At 42.5% G+C, this 15,655-nt stretch overlaps 1 protein-coding gene across 4 annotated transcripts in view; it reads left to right on the top strand.

The window, feature by feature from the left end:
- Window positions 1–15,655, top strand: part of LOC149260671 (uncharacterized) — a 318,964-nt gene that overhangs the window by 114,164 nt on the left and 189,145 nt on the right. The gene's annotated exons all lie outside the window — the stretch shown is intronic.

Below are 15,655 nucleotides of genomic sequence, written 5' to 3'. Positions count from 1 at the left end.
TAGCCATTGATTAGCTTCTAATCTGGGCCATTGAATGTCAACGAGAAGATTATTTAAGGAGGTTTGAGGGTTATTTGGAAGACACACAGAGAGTTGATCAGTCAGATCGAATTGCTGAAGCTAGAGGTAGTGTAGTGATTTTGTAGTGATCACGTAGAGAGGGGCAAAGAGAGTTTTGGCTCAAGGATCTTCTCTGGAGCAAAGAATACTCGACAGAGAGGTAGAGAGACACACAAAGGAGGCAACACAGTGGCCAGAGAGGGTGATGCAGAGCCAGGAAGGGCTCACACAGAGCCTTCACACAGAAGTCCGAGATTTGCTGGAGAGCTGGATGTTCTGAGTTGGGAGGGCTGGAATTAGCTCCAGAGAGAAAATTGATTCCCAACAGAGGTGACACAGTGCCTTAGAGGCTGACTCAGGCCCACGCGGGGCAGTGTAAAAGTAGCTGGGAACTTGTTAGCTCAGTTGCTGGATCAGCCAGGACTTGCAGTGTAGAGTGAGGTAATCTCACTAATTTCTTCTACTAAGTGATATTCTCTGTATTGGATAGCTAGCAAGGCATCCAGAGGTTGTATTCAAAAATAACTTATGCTTAATAATAAAAACCCTCAGATCTGCTGCACCGATTTTCCTGCATTGGGTTTTTCTGGGGATGTTTGTCCAAAAATAACTGTCACTTGTCTTGTCTCTTTTCCTGTACAGTTTCTTGTTTCAACATATTATTTTAAATGGTGTAGGGTGCAGTGTATGTATTTCAATGTTTGCTGTAGGAAACTACAAATAATTTGTTCATGTAAATCTAACAAGTAGGAGAAATATCATCAGTTGCTGCAGTAGGGATTCCGGTTTGAGGAATTTTCACATGGTATCAGAGCTGTGCAAGTGAAGCAAGAAGATCAATGTCAGAGAACCCAACACTGAGCAGAGAAGGAGATCGAATAAGCTGCAGGAGGCAGCAGTTCGAATCCCTTGAGGGTTTGCGCAGTCCAAGCTAGGAGGGTTGAATTTTCGAGGAAAGTCTCTCTCTGAGTGAGTCGACAGCGAAGAAGGGCTTCTAGATCGAAATCTTGCCGTGACAGAGGAGCAACGTTGAGCCTCAGCGTGAGGAAGAGCTGGTGGGACGCAGTTTGCTGGGCAGAGAATTGTCAGAAGAGAGAGGAGAAACATGGTTCAGGGAATTTATTCCTCAGAGAATTCCTAGCCAAGGAATTCAAATTCTCACGAGTTGAGCAGCGGCAAGGGGCAGCAGATCTATTGACTCCAGCAGGAGTGCGCAGCCCAGCGACAACGCAGAGGAGAGAGGTGGCCATTCGACTTTCTATTTGGCAGAGATGGTAGCCAGTGGGTTGAGAGATTAGGACAGGTTGGATGGGGCATCGAAATATGTAATCTGGAAGGCAAGGATGTTGTGCCTTCTAGATGAGCATTTTCGCAAGGCCTACATCGACAACGTGGTGGTTGAGCCCGTGGATCCAGATTCGCTCAAGAAGTACAAGGGAGAAATAGCGAAGGCAAGGAGAATGATCCTCGATTAAGTGAAGGATCATGGGGTCTGTCACATCGCTAGCAAAGTGACTGCTAAGGAGATGTGAGATTCGTTGTCTACGCTATATCACGAATCTTCCAAGCAACGAAAGATGTACGTAGAGTAGAAATTGAGATCTGCACAGATGCTGAAGGGGGAGAACATTGATCAGTTCCTCATGAAGCTTCAGGAGACCCGGGATAAATTAACAACTGTGGGGTCAACGCCTCAAGGTTCTGAGATGGTAAGACTGGCCCTCAATTCTGTTTCTGAAGATTAGCAAGTCTTTGTCCAGAGTACCCTGGGCAGGGCGACTTTGCCGAATTGGGATGAGATGTGGGTAGCTCTCAAGCAAGAGGAGCTGAGGAGAGACTTGGTAAAGTGTAAGCTTGACAGAAGCAGCAACAGTGGGTTAAAGCCCAAGGAGGAAGATGAGATGTAGCCCTTGCATCCAAGGGGCAGCAGGAGCAGCAGAGGCAGAAGAAGGACGTCTTGAAGATCAAATGCTTCAGGTTTGGTGAAATTGGTCACTACACAACACAATGTCCTCTCAGGAAGAAGGACAAAGATGAGAAGCATGATCCGAAGGCTGCACCCACGAAGATCGAGGAGGAGTTTTCCATGACAGCTGAGATACCTCCAAGAGGGAGGTGGGCTGATTTAGAGCTGTAGTTCGAAAGAGCTACAAATGGGTAGGATCCTTGAGGAGCCCACTTCTCGGATCGATTCCTTGCTATGGGAGCCCAGATTAGAAGTAGCAGGAAGGACCAGTGTTAGAGGAATGTTGGAGCGACAGATGCAATGGCTAGAACACCAAGTCTAAGCAGTGTAGTGTAGAGGTGCAATAGTGCAGGGAGGCACAGTTCAGTAGCAGCAGCAACATAGTGGCTTAAGAGGGATAGTGTAGGACTAGTAGCAGTCTGATCTTCAGCATCGAGATGGATCAATGTTGAACACTTGTTCAGTAATTTGTGATGTTTTTCCGTTGCTGATGCAGTAGCAGCAACAGTTTGCAGTGCAGGGGAAGTAGCACGGATGCATAAATTCAGAGTGAGATGTAGTACGATGCAGTGTTGACAGTGGCAGTGTCAGCAACAGTACAGTTGCAGCAGCAACGCGGTAGTTGGTGGACAACATGTCATACATCAACAATGCAGAGGACAATGTTATGAAGTAAGAGTGATGCTTTAGTGGGAGGCATTACTAGAGAACATTCCTCGCTAAAAGGGAGTGTTGATTTCTGGTAGCATCAGATGTGCTCTAAGTCGCAAATTTTGCAGGGAGGCTTGGACACATGTATTCCAAAGAACCCTGAAAGCGTTTTGGAAAATTCCACTCAGAGACAATTTTATTAAAATAATTAATTATTTTTAATGGGGCCCTATGTCTAAACTTAGCAAATTTAAATAATTAATGGGTATTAATCTAACTGTGGGTGTAACTTCTAGAAGAAGACGAGGATCAAACAAAAATGATCTTAGCCATTTATTAGCTTCTAATCTGCGCTGTTGAATGTCAATGAGAAGATTATTTAAGGAGGCTTGAGGGTCATTTGGAAGACACATAGAGAGTTGATCAGTCAGATCGAATTGCTGAAGCTAGAGGTAGTGCCGTGATTTCGTAGTGATCACGCAAAGAGGGGCAAAGAGAGTTTTGGCTCGAGGATCTTCTCCGGAGCAAAGAATACTTAGTAGAGAGACAGAGAGACACACAAAGTGTTGATTTGAGGTAGCATCGGATGTGATCTAGCTATGAAAATTGGTGGAGAGACTAAAGAGCATGAGATCTCCAACACCCAAAAATCGTTTTGGAAAATCCCATCCGGATGAAAAGTTATTAAAATAATTAACATTTTTAATGAGGTCCTAAGTCTAAACTTAGGAAAATAAAAATATTAATGGGTATTAGTAAAGATAAGGATGAGAAGCTTCTAAGAGACGAAGATCAAGTCTATTTTAATCTTAGCCGTTGATTAAGGACTTAATCTCGGCTGTTGATTCATCAACAGGAAAAGTATAAGAGAAGCCTTGAGGGTCAGTTGGAAAGATATTGAGGGAGACCAGTTAGTTCGATTTCTGGAGCAAGGTTTGTTGAGAAATTCGAATTAGAGTTCTGGATTGCAGCAAGAGGTAGTGAGTATAGAGCAGAGAGGAAGGGATTGTGCCAGAGGATCAGTGCAGAGGTCAAAAAGGCAGAAGCAAAGCCACTCAGGGAGATGCAGAGGCAGCAGGACTGCGCAGTCACTGGAGGGCCTGCGTGGGTGACGCAAAGAGGCCTAGTGTTGACGCAAAGAGGCAAAGTGCTGACGCAGAGGGTCTGGGAGCTGCGTAGAGGCTAGCTGGTCTGACACTGAGCCTAGGAGAGTGCAGAAGAATTTATCTCAGTCGGGTGAGCCAGTTTGGCACCCAGTGTACTCAGAAAAGCTGTTTAATAATAAAATCCTCCTCTGCTGCACCGGTTTTCCCGCATTGGGTTTTTCCGGGGACAATTGTCCAAAATATCTGTGTTGATGTGTTTGATTCTTGTGCATGTATTTGTTTCTGTATTATGGTGTGATATCTGCAACAAAATTTATTTTAATATTTACTGAAGGGTTTTCCTAAATAACTTATTGGAAAATAAGTAGGTAAAATAAACTAGTTGCTGCAGTGATAGAATTTTCACACAGAGGAGGCAACATAGTGGCTAGAGAGGGTGTCGCAGAGCCAGGGAGGGCTCATGCAGGGCTCACGCAGGGTAGTGCAGAGCCTTCATGTAGAAGTCTGAGATTTGCTGCAGAGTTGGATGTTCTAAGTCAGGAGGGTTGGAATCAGCTCCGAAAAGCAAATCGATTCCTAGTAGAGGTGACACAGGCCCACACGGGGGCAGCGCAGAAGTAGCCGGGGAACTCGTTGTTCAGCTGTCGGATTAGCGGGGACTTGCAGTGTAGAGTGAGGTAATCACACTAATTTATTTTGTCGAGTGATATTCTTTGTACTAGATAGCTAGCAAGGCATCTAGAGGTTGTATTCAGAAATATCTTCTTAATAATAAAAATCCTCAGATCTGCTGCACCGGTTTTCCCGCATTGGGTTTTTTCAGGGACGTTTGTCCAAAAATAACTATCACTTGTGTTTTATCTTTTTCTGTTCAGTTTCTTTTTTCGGCATATTATTTTAAATGGTGTAGGCTGTAGTGTATGTATTTCGATGTTTGCCGTAGAAAACTGCAAATAACTTGTTCATGTAAATCTAACAAGTAGGAGAAATATCATCAGTTGCTGTAGTAGGGAATTCGGTTTGCCGTAGAAAACTGCAAATAACTTGTTCATGTAAATCTAACAAGTAGGAGAAATATCATCAGTTGCTGTAGTAGGGAATTCGGTTTGAGGAATTTTCACACACACTTGAGGAGCAAGGAATTCGATTTGCTGGGAAATCAATATCCAGAGTAGCAACAATCAGTTGCCGGAGGTGATTCACTAGTTTTGAAGCAGTGAGAGAGGGGCAGGGATAGTAAGGTTGGAAGGAAGTTTTTCCAATCCGATAAGTACATAGCAGAGAGACAATGTACTCCACAGAGAGGCTGGCCATTGCAGAGCTTCAGAGGGAGATCTGTATTTGCTGAGGAGAAGTCGAGTTTCAGAGGCAGGAGTCGGAGTGGGAGCCTGGAGAGCCAAAATATTGAGTTTCTAGAGCAAGAAATGATTAGTAGATGAGAGAGACGCTGGTCCCAACAGGGTGATGCAAATCTGCGTAGGTTGGCGCAGAGGCAGCAAGGGGCAACTCATATTGAGCTAAGGTCAATGTCAGATCACCGGTGGAAGTGAGGATTTTCTCACTAGACGTTTGTTAGTTATTTTCTCTACATGGATTGCTAGATTTGAGCATCCATAGTCTTGTACTCAGATTTACTATTGCATAATAATCAAACCTCAGCTGCTGCACCGATTTTCCCAAGTTGGGTTTTCTAGGGACTTTAGTCAAAAAATAACTGTGTATATCTGTGTGCATCTATTCTTCCAGTGTTTTTTCTGTAGTATTAATTTTGTGAAGGCTGCAGTGTATGCATTTCGATATTTGGCGTAGAAAACTGCAAGTAATTTAACAAATAGGAGAAATATCATCTGTTGCTGCAGTAGGAATCGAGTCACCGATTTTTCACATTAGGCTTAACAAGACTACCCACTAACTGCCCTCTTGCTGCTCCAGGGTGATCGAACTTAGGGCATCAACAAATAACCCTCACAACCACTTTCTTGCTGCTCCAAGATGTTTGTACTTAAGGTGTTTTTCATAGCCCACACAATAGGCATTTGTCTCACCAAATCACAATAACTAGGGCATAACAAGACTGCCTCTTAACAATGATATTACTCCTTTAATATCATAATCCCTAGGCACCAAACTCTGCTATTCAACAACCTTGTTAACAACCCTACCACACTTAGAATTTCATCAACATAAGACAACAAACTTACCTCCTTTAGGAACTCGACACAACCCCTAATGATACTAGGTTCTGGGCATCAAACTGACTGAGATTTCTCGGCCTAGATTACACACTTTTGTGGCCACCTCAAACCCTGCGGCCACCTTAGTCACATAAACACTGTGATTTCCTCCCTTACAGACCATGAAACTTATGCGCTGCTCCTTGAGGGGACTCAACCCTCACTTGGCCTTGTATTGCACCACCAACATGGGTCTCGACCTTCCTTTAGCACACAAATTTTACCTCAGCTTGTCACAAAGATTACAACAAAAACACATGAACACAATATTGCCCAAAATGCCATGAACAACGCTCCTTGAACTCAGCCTGCTAGAACACAAGGAAAACACCATGAACAATCCTCCTTGAACTAGGCTTGCCAGAACACAAGAAAAGAGAAAAAAATCACCCCTTTTCTTCCTTCCCAACTCTTTTCCTTGAAGTCTGCAATCACTTTGTTTGTCTTCTTTAGATGGATTTCACTTGTGATGAATGCCAAATGAGCTTGAGTTCATCTCTCCTTATAGTGTCTTTGGAGAGAACATTAAACCCCAAAGGTTATGTCTTGTAGGTCAAGCTGATTTGAGCCTACACATAGAAAACCCATTGACATAAGAAATAAATTTCTTTCATTTGACTTTTGCCCACACCGTTGATGCCCTAGGTGCCTCTTAGTCCATCAACGGTGCCCCGCACGTATCCAATGAATAAACAACCATGTTCCACTTGGGTCTTTGGTCCACAAACTTTGGTACAAAGCCCACTGCTTGGGTACGTTGCCCATAAAACACATCTGTCGTGGGTCAACTCCTCACAAACCCAATACCCCAAGGTTTGTGGGAGTACCTCCCAAGCTACATATTTCAGTAGAGAGAAGATCACAACTCTTGTTTTGAGAAGGCCAAGTTAAGGTTAGCTTGAGCAGTAAGAGGGCCGATGTCTTGGAGGGTTGGAGATTAGGCTGAGCTTGATTTAGGCCGTGGTCTAGACCAAATAATGAGATCCAACCATGCTGTTGAAGCTTTGAAGGACAAGTGTGAACAAACATCCTGAAGGAGGGTTTTGATGAATAAGAGCAGATTTAAACCATGGAAAAGCCATCCTAGTGTGAAAAAGCAAGCCTAAGTGAGGAGCCGCAACTTGCAGAAGAGGGACGTGTTACTTATGTTCTGAGATATCTGAGTTAGAGCAATGATGAGTTTCTTGTCTAAGAGTAGAGGCTGCCGAAAATGATTTGTTTATTGTTTGAGAATAAGGCCATGATTCTGATTGAAATGGGGGAGAGGGTTGAAGACCTAAGATTCTATGGAGGCAGGTTGAAAGGTCGTAGGTGGCTACAGGAAAGTCTCAGATTAGCAAGGTTAGGAGGTTGAAAATCTCAGTGTTGTTGACAGAAGATTATAAGTAGGTGCCGAGACCTTAACTAGACCTTAAGGAGCCAACCGAAAAGTAAAAGAAGGGCAGATTAGTTTTGTGACTAGGCTGCAGGCCTAGCAGGACACTGGAAGGCCTCAGACTTGTGAATAGAGTGCCTAGGTGCTTTAGTAGGCCAACAAAGGTGGACAAGATTGGGGGCTGCTGTTCGTTGCAGGACTATTGCTGAGCTGAGTGTTTCCTAAAGTTTGTTCACAATTACAATTGTGAACAACGTGTTTTAAAGGCTAATTATGCAGTCTTATTGAAGGACTAATAGATTGTGGGAAACTCAAGTGTTTGAAGTTGATTATAGTATTAAGTGGTTATTGAAGGACAAAAGCCATTGTGAGCAGTTGTGTGTGACAAAGGTTGAATGGAGCAAATATCTGTATGTTTTGATGCCAAAGGACAACCCGAACAATGGATAAAGAGGGTTGAAAGCGCTGAAGGAGAAGGGCTTCCAAAGCAAGTAAGTCAGGTTATTTATCTCTATGTTTTGTGGGCAAATTGAGGATCAAATGGATCTGACCTCAAGCCTTAATATTTGTATACTATATATATTAGGTGTATTAGTGATATGGGGGGCCATGATCTTTGGTATGAGAGCCCCATGATTCTTTTATTGATGGACTAATAAAAAATCTAGGTTTGGGCTCAAATCCCTGTGTACTTTATTGATTTCATTGTTGTAGATTTTTTCTGTGCCAAGTGCTTGTAAGTTGAGGGTTTCTAGTGTGTTTATATGCCTTGTAGCCGTAGACGAGATCTAGGCCTAAGGAAAATTCAACAATGGTAAAGAAATTTTGTTTTGATGAGAGTGATGGTATGGTGATGAGAGGACATGATGGACCAATGAAGAGGAAGACTCTAGCTCTCAAGCTTGGTTTCATAATAAAACAACTGAATGTCTTCACTGAGCTACGGTTATTATGAAACGTCTCTTTGTGCATCTTTCCTGCAATTGATTTTTCTAGTAAGACATCATTCCATATTGAGATTGTAGAGGAAGATCTCAACACTTGGATAGTGTGCAATTAATCGAGATTCCTTGAACTCTCTCAAAACCCTAGATGCATGTTATGAAACCAGCTCAAAAAAGATAGAAAAGAGAGATCCACGCCTTAGAATTCAGCCTCTTCGAGGGGGCAACCTCCTTTACATTACATAAATGAACAATTCTTGGATGCTACAAATGAAAATACCTCCTTTCTATATATAGGAGTCTAAGTGGTCCCAATACAATCAAAGCCTACATAACAATAATATTGTAGGGCACAACAATAACAATAGTGGGCTTCTATGTGGCACAATAGTAACAATATGGGCACTACATGGGTACATCAATATAAATAAGGGGTATAACTACAATAGTAATGGGGTAATCACTAGTATTATAGGGACCCAACATGCCCCTCTCCTTCAAAAAAGTGTTGTCCTCAACGCTTGAGTAGTTCAGGATACTTCTGCATAAAATTCTCGTCCTCCCATGTGGAATCTTCAGCGGATAAGTTCTTCCACTTGATAAGGTACTCTGAAATTGATCGATTTCGTAGCTGTCGAGTTCTTGTTTCTATAACTGCTTCCGGTTCCAATATAATTTTTCCTTCTTCGTCAAGTTCTGGCAATATTGTTTGAACTGGGAGCTTGTCGCCTATAACCTTCTTTAAGCATGAAACATGGAAAACTGGGTGCAATCGAGAAGCTGCAGGAAGCTCTGATACCAAATGTTATGAAACCAGCTCAAAAAAGATAGAAAAGAGAGATCCACGCCTTAGAATTCAGCCTCTTCGAGGGGGCAACCTCCTTTAAATTACATAAATGAACAATTCTTGGATGCTACAAATGAAAATACCTCCTTTCTATATATAGGAGTCTAAGTGGTCCCAATACAATCAAAGCCTACATAACAATAATATTGTAGGGCACAACAATAACAATAGTGGGCTTCTATGTGGCACAATAGTAACAATATGTGCACTACATGGGTACATCAATATAAATAAGGGGTATAACTACAATAGTAATGGGGTAATCACTAGTATTATAGGGACCCAACAATGCACGTGTGGGAGATGAGCAACATTATGCTTCTGGTTGAAAGGTAGCCTCATTAGCTTGCTTTATAGATGTTTTCCATGCAAACACTAGCTAGATAACTGATTACAAGGGGTTTCATGTGAAAAAACCAAGGAAAGAAGAAAATAAATTGGTTTGAACAATTATATGGTTTCATGTTAATGTTATTAGAAGAGGGTACCTAATTTATATCTCTGTTAGTCTAAAACTCTCTTGAATTGTCAAACCTCTCCTTCGTGTTCGATCTCTGAGATCCCATTGCAGAACCCATGACCCTTTGAAAGGATGCAACGACATACTTGCAGCAAGAAATCACCTTGATCTAAACACCCTTGGCCTTAGGTAGCTCGTTTTCACACAGAAAGGCGTTAGTTTTGTCTCCTCGATGATCATCGGCGATATACAACAAAACAAAAATGTGTTGCTTGGAGCAACAACTGCTCATCTCTGTAAGAAATTGATTGGTTGTGGGTTCAAAAACATGAAAGATCTAGCGATGGGCCGTTGGACATCGTGATGGATGAACCCACAACTTGAAATTCAACAAAAGTATGGATTCAAATACATGCAATCATAGATTCATCTTACTTGTGATAAAAAATTAAAATATCTTCATAATAAGGTCTCAATGCTGACGTTTTGTTGATTCATTTATTTAATGGCATTAAAAAACGAGGGGGAATGTCTGCATATGTTGTGAATGCGTGGATGGAAAAATATAGTATTCACATCATATTTTATTACTTTTGTGTAACAATAATAAATCAAAAGTTTGATTCATTTATTTAATGGCATTAAAAGAAGAGGGGGTGTATGCATAAGTTGTGAATGCATGGATGGAAAAATATAGTATTAAGATCATATTTTATTACTTTTCTGTAATAATAATAAAACAAAAGTAAAATTGGAATAGGGGTTAAAGTGATTTTTTGATTTTGGGAAATTGCATTTTATATGTTTTATCCCATTACGGAGGAAGTGGGAGGTATAAGGATAAAGTTCATATGTTAATTTGGGAGATATAAGGGATTGGGCAAAGTTGCAGGGAATTTTTTTATATAATTGGAGTTATAAGGCTGAAGGGTGCTGGTTGCCCCATCCAGCTAGGTTGTTCCAACCTCTTCCCATTCTTGAGGGAAAATGGGAGAGTATCTCCATGGATTTCATCACGGGGCTTCCAACGAAGGCAGGGCAAGGATTGTATTTATGTGGTGGTTGATCCATTGACCAAATATGCCCATTTCTTTGCCATTACGACCCGGTATTCAGCCTCGTAGGTGGCCGATTTGTTGTTTAGGGACGTCATCCGTTTGCACGGACTCCCTAAGACCATAGTCAACGACAAAGATAGTTGGTTCATGGGGGGATTCTAGTAGGAGCTCTTTAGATTAGTGGGTATTGAGCTCAACCCAAGCACGAGTTACCACCCATAGACGGGCGGTCAGGCAATGCGGGTTAATATATGGTTGGAGGGCTATCTCAGGAACTATGTGATTGGGCAACAGAGGGCATGGATTCGATGGCTGCACTTGGGAGAGTATGCTACAACACCACTCATCACATGTCCATCGGTATGTCACCCTTCTGTAGTTTGTATGATTATGATGCCTTATCTTTCAATGGCATTGTTTTTGGAGATAGCAGTGCCCCAAAGGTTGAAGATTGGATCCTAGAGAGCCAAGACATTCTCAAGGCTCTCAAGGACAACTTATTGACGACGCAAAATCAACAAAATATGTATGTTGATAGGCACAGGGTTGAGAGGCATTTGGAGGAGGGAGACTTGGTGTTCATATGACTACAACCATATAGACAGTCCACCTTGAAGCAAAAAGGGTGCGAGAAGCTGCAACCTGTTGATTTGTGTAACTTGGGAGGTATTCCAAGCCCTAGGGTTCAGTGTTTGGAGGGCAAAGCACTACAAGGGTCACTTGTGGGCTTGGAACCCAAGGTAGGGGTTTTGCACCCATTGAGATTTGGGCCAAAACCATGAAGAATTTGAGCATGAGAAAATTTGAGTTGATAGAGCTTGGCTTGTCGATTCAAATGCTCCAAAAATCACTCAAAACGGAGCTCTAGAAATGAAGATATGAATTTTTGAAGTTGACAATTAATTATGGATAGTGATGTCATGTAGGCTTGGTCCAAGAGACATGTCTCTTCATCAATTCATGGAGCCCTTCATTTAGTGTATAAATAGAAGGTGGAGAGGAGGCTAAAGAGCATCCATTTGTGCAACACTTACACATGTGAGCAACTCGTTGGAGAGGAGATTTCACTGTTTTGGGCCATAGAAAAGGAGGACAAGCACAGGAGGCTGAGGTCTCTTCTAGGGCATTTTAGAGGAGGCTGAAGTGCAGAAAGGAGGGTCAAGGCCATGTTCTTGGAGGCTGAAGTAGTAGAGGGAAGTCTGGGCTGTTTGAGGGCCAAGTAGACCCTATTCTAGGCAGACCCTATTTTAGGCACCCGCAAGCCTATAGGGCCTTGCTGTAGCAGGCCACGGGTAGTTAAGGGTAGGCCAAGGGTGCTGGTAAGGGCTGGACTACCCGGAATTATAGCGTGAAGGGTCAACCACCTAATAAAGGGCAATCACACTCCTATATAGCTAAACCAGGCATAATTGAAGACTGGTTTTGGTATTGTAATGATGCCCTAACCAGGCTTAGGTGGCAGCATAGGAGTGGACCTCAAACAGTGGGATGGAGATGTGTTGTTGAGGTGTTGGATCTGTGTTTTTGGGTCAGATTTGGATCAGATTGTTGGGCAGTCTGTGGGAGCCAATTTGGAGGCTTGATTGGGTGATTGAAAGTCTTCATCAGTGTAGATCTTGCAATGTCTCTAATGGGCATCATTGGTCTCGTGGATGACAACGTGTTGATAGCCCAAAGTAGCCCTGGATGAGCTATCTTGAAGTGATGAAGAGGAGTTGAAGGTTGGGTGAAGTTTGGCGCCGAAGTGCAGTGCTTTGATGGACAAAGGTAAATGCTAGCCTGGCAGTTTGGAGCTCAGGAATTAGGCCTACCTAGAGAGCAGATTGGATCAGCTCGTGTACATGCTACAGAAGTGACTTGCAACAATGTTAGGTGGCAACCCTTCTCGAGTCTCGATGTGTTGTCCTTTGAAGGACTAAGGGGCAACTAGTGAGTAGTACAGGTGTGAAGGACTGACAAGACAAGATATGACATAAAAGCTGCAATGAAGTTTGTCATTGTATCTTGTATACCATAAACTGTTGTATTATTCAGATTGGTTTAATATAACAAAGATTGGGTTGTACATTATTGTACAATATTTGTTAAAAATTGTGTATACTTTTCCATATGTGATTTACTATATATTTTCCGCTGTGCAAAGTAGTTCTTGTTGAGATTCTTGGTTTGGTAGCGTCAAAGATTTTAAGATTCTAATCTAGACCCAAGATCGTGGAAATTCAACACAACCAAGTTTCTATGGGCCGTATAGAGTGGTTACGAGAGTTGGAGAGGTGGCCTATCAGCTGGAGCTTCTCCTGGGGAGCAAGATTCTCAACATCTTCCATGTTTTGTGCCTTAAGAAGGTGTTGGGCCAGCAGATGAAGACAACTGTAGAGTTACCCTAGCTTGATGATGAGGGGCATCTGGTTCTGGAACCAGAGGCCATTTTGGAGACTTGGGAAAGGAAGCTAAGGAGCAGGACCATCAACGAGTTTTTGTTGCATTGGAAGAGCTCATTGGATGAGGATGCTACTTGGGAGGGTGAGCATATATTGTAGCATCCAATGCTAAAGTTGCTTGGGGACAAGCAAGATTTTGGAGGGGAGGATTGTAATGTCTCTTCCTAAATTATTTTGTTACAGTTTTAATTTCCCACAATTTTGGATAGTTTTGGAGGCCATGGAACCCACTCAATTTTGATAAAAGGACTTAGGGAAGAAAAGGAGGCCGTATTATTTTGTTAGTGGAGTATGGGGGCCACCCACATGAAGAAAAACACACTTGGCCAAGTAAATAGTTCGAATAGCCTTGGAGGGAAGTCGAATGGCAAGGTGGAGGGGCCCACATGGGAGGGAAGGCCCACAAAATTATAAATTGGAGGAGCTCATCCTCGCAAAGGATTTTTTGCCAATCGAACTCACTTTAGTTGCTCGAGCTGCTCAGCTAGGTCAGTTGTTGTTTAGCAACGAGTTTTCCGTGCGGAGAAAGCACCCTTCTTTGGGGGACTTCGAGTGCCACCCTAGAGAGGTTTTGTCACATCATTCCGGAGGAGAGTTGGGTAGATTTCAACACCTACATTCAGACATTCACTCAGCCATAGCGTGTTCCAAGAGGACGCAGGAGGAGCACACGTGGGGATAATTTCAGGGGTCTTCCGGGGAGCAATTGCCGAGAGAATTTTGGTGAGGAAAGTTCAGGGACATGGTATGCTTGGGGCGGAGTTTGGGAGCTGGAGGAGACACGTACAGTTTGGTACGAATTTGCAGCTCCTGGGCCAGTGTAGAAGCCTCTCACTGGGCACACGTGGGAGTTGGAGGATTGTGTTGTGAGGCTGGTACTTGCCGGGAGAGATAAGGGAAGCCTTTGGGGGAGTGTTTGCAGCAATTTTGGAGTGCTTGGGGAAGGATTTCACTGGTGTGCAAGCAGGCCGTACTTCCCAGCAGTTTGTGGAGGACGTGGTGCTTTGGGGGCCGAATTTTGGGGGTCAAAACTAGGCCAAACCCTTTTTGGGTTTTGGTGGGTTTTGCTTGAGGAGCTTGGGATTAATTTGGCGGAATTTTCTGAGCACCAGAGACGGGGTTTTCAGCAGCATCTTCGCAGGAGACAATGCAGTTTTGCTGGGGCAGCGCAGGGCATCATTGAGATAGCTGATTTTGTCATCTAGGCTTGTCGTCTTATCACCTGGGCTTTGCTATGCTTGCCTTTGGGGCAAGCCCAGGTGCACTCCTTCCACATTATTGTACTATTGCTCCAGAATCCTAATAAAATGGCTCAGCTGCTTCTTATTTTTAGTCTATTTGTGGGTGTGCACTAAAGTTTAAAATTTTCTGCTGTTGAATTTGTTGTTTGCTTTGCATATCACTTTTTTTCCTAGTTTGGAACATTATAGTTAATTCTATCCGAAAACTTGACATATCCAAAGCTAGTTATGGGCTAGACCGTGATTCAAGCTGAAATGGTGACTTTGTCATGGCTGACATAGTGGTAGGTGAGTTGATGGTTTTATCGAGGATCGCAGAAGACCCCATTTATGGTGCAGATTCTAGAACCAAGAATACTTGATGACCCCTGTGTAGGTAGAGCACTTAGGGATGAGGACATTGCATTCTTCGGATCTGACTCAGATTGCAATATAGGTGGTTCTCCATTGTGTGGAACACACTTAATACTTTTATCTCAGATTCTTGTTCAATGGACTGAATAAAGGCCAAGGCCACAATGGTTAGATATATGTATTATGGACAGCTCCAGTTATGATGACCTTTGGCTCTGATTTTGTCAGAGGCATTTCCATTTGATGACTGAATTAGTATGAAATCAATGCGTTCCTCATGTTTATGTGATTTCTTCCATTGAGTATACACCTCCTTCACCACTACTAGTAATTAAGAGTGGGTTCACGTGGGGATGCGCATGGCCAAGCCCACGTCCAGAAATTAGTGACCCAAGTTTCATCGTTAGTCTTCAACTATGTGGTTTTCAGAGATTCTTCAGTGTTTGGCATTTGGGAACTTGTAATTGATCTAAATTTCATAGAGCCCTTCGGGGATGCCTTCCCCTCTCCTTTCATCTCGTGAGTCTTTTTGTATAGCATGCCTCTTTCGCCTCTGTTATAATTATCGACAATTTTGCTAATTTAAAATGCATGTGGCTTGGATCTTTTCCTTTTTTTCCTATGAATTAATTTTGACTTCTCTAAGGGCGGATCATATAATTTTTTTTGAGATTGGTCTTATGTAATTGAGTTGAGGGCTTATTGATGCTAATTGTTGACTTTTGTTTGCAACTAATTCAAAATTTTCTTTGGAAGGGGGTTCAATTATTAATCCTTTCCATAGAAGTGGACCTAATAATAGTGTTCTAGGTTTTTTCTTTCTTTCTTTCTTTAATTTATTATCTTTTATATTTTTCTTAAAGAAAAAGCTATATTAAAACATTAAAGTCTTGTTTATAATTTCTTTTCATTTGGGGG

This window comes from Pinus tabuliformis, chromosome 6 (genome assembly GCF_031772625.1).
Source record: "Pinus tabuliformis cultivar Carrire ecotype Pingquan chromosome 6, CPIR1, whole genome shotgun sequence".
Lineage (NCBI taxonomy): Eukaryota > Viridiplantae > Streptophyta > Pinopsida > Pinales > Pinaceae > Pinus > Pinus tabuliformis.
This window is presented reverse-complemented; position numbering and strand designations above follow the sequence as displayed.